The 1,482-nt window shown below is 48.9% G+C and overlaps 1 pseudogene; it reads right to left on the bottom strand.

Annotated features, from left to right (window-relative positions):
* Positions 1–840: 840 nt before the first annotated feature.
* On the bottom strand, positions 841–958 carry LOC136656696 (5S ribosomal RNA; annotated as a pseudogene).
* Positions 959–1,482: the final 524 nt, after the last annotated feature.

The raw sequence follows: 1,482 nt of genomic DNA, 5'->3' as shown, positions 1-1,482 counted from the left end.
ACAGCCCAATCCTATTGTGTCTTCCCTATTGATGCAGCTGTGACAAAATGGCTACCAGGAGGTCTCCTCTGGGTAAAGGATCGACTTGGACCTCCACCAGCTAAATAGCTAGTGCAGGTCCTTGTGGACCCCTACTGCAGGATCAGGACCTGAAAGGGGGTTAGGATTCAGTGGTCACCACTGCCACCAAACCCGCCCGTCCCAGACCCAATGCACCAAGTTGCACCCTTCCCCCACCTCCATTACTGCCTCATTTTGCCTTCCTACCACCCTATTCTGCCTCTCCAGTCATCTTATCTGGACCAGTGGGTGGCTCTGGATCCACTGACACTGGTGGGAAAACCTTTACCAGTGGTATAGCTAGAGGGGGTGCAAAGCACTAAGTTTTGCAGGGAACCTCACTGCATCATGCAAGGGACCTCTCCCCCCCCTTTGTAGCCATTCCTGGTGGGGGAGCAAAACAGAGGCATACACCTGGCTTCAGAGGGGAAGGGGAGAAGCCCCTTGCATGCTGTGGTGAGGCTCCCTGCAAAACTTAGTGCTTTGTGCCCCCTCTAGTTATGCCACTGTCTCCTCCATCAGCACCTCTGGCAGCATACTGCTGGAACACCTTCTATGACTGGCACTGACTGCTTTACAGCAATCCGTGCTGAAAGAAGAGGCGGAAAGATGACAGCCAGTATGTATAGAATTGGGCCTTAAGCAGTAGCGTAGCAGAGCGGGGCAGTGCAGTATTGCAGGTGCCACAATGTGCCGTGTATGTGGCCCCTCCCAATTGCATCGGAGCCATTTCAAACAGCAGTGGTTGGCAACCTTCAGTCTCAAAAGACTATGGTATAAGCCTACAGCAACCAGTATTCCCAGGCGGTCTCCCATCCAAGTACTAACCAGGCCTGACCCTGGTTAGCTTCCAAGATCAGACGAGATTGGGCATGCGCAGGGTAACAGTTGCTGCAACGTGCAATGCGCGTGTGACCTAAAGAGTTGGAATCATACCTTCTGGCCCAAGCCAATCACCACATCCATTCATTTGGAACCTCCATTCATTTGAGGTTCCATCTAATTAACCCCATCTGAGTTCTGGTTTTCGATCATGCTAGAGGGTGATGTAATATTGGGATTCGGCTTTTGCAGATATAGATGTTAAAGTCCACTCTTTAGCCAAGCCTGTATATGAAATTCTGGAGGTTACCAAAAAGCAAGTAAAGTAGAAATCAAGTTGTCCCAAGTCACTCACAGAATAGCAAAGAGCTTCTCCTTTCATTTCAAGCCAGAGCCAAACTCAATTTTTAATTATGTTATAATATAACCACTGCTTAGTAGGCTGTCTTTGTTGTATATGCGCACAGTCTGTTCGCACTCGTTTTTTTTTTTTTTTTCCACAGCTGCTGGTGACAGTATTTTGTGGCTTCCAAACGCGATGCACAGAGGTTTCAAATGAATGTCTGTTGCCTGCGATTACTCGCTTTCAACATCAACTCT

Source organism: Tiliqua scincoides, chromosome 6 (genome assembly GCF_035046505.1).
Source record: "Tiliqua scincoides isolate rTilSci1 chromosome 6, rTilSci1.hap2, whole genome shotgun sequence".
Lineage (NCBI taxonomy): Eukaryota > Metazoa > Chordata > Lepidosauria > Squamata > Scincidae > Tiliqua > Tiliqua scincoides.
Note: the sequence above shows the minus strand (reverse complement) of the source record. Positions and strands in the feature narration are given on the sequence as shown.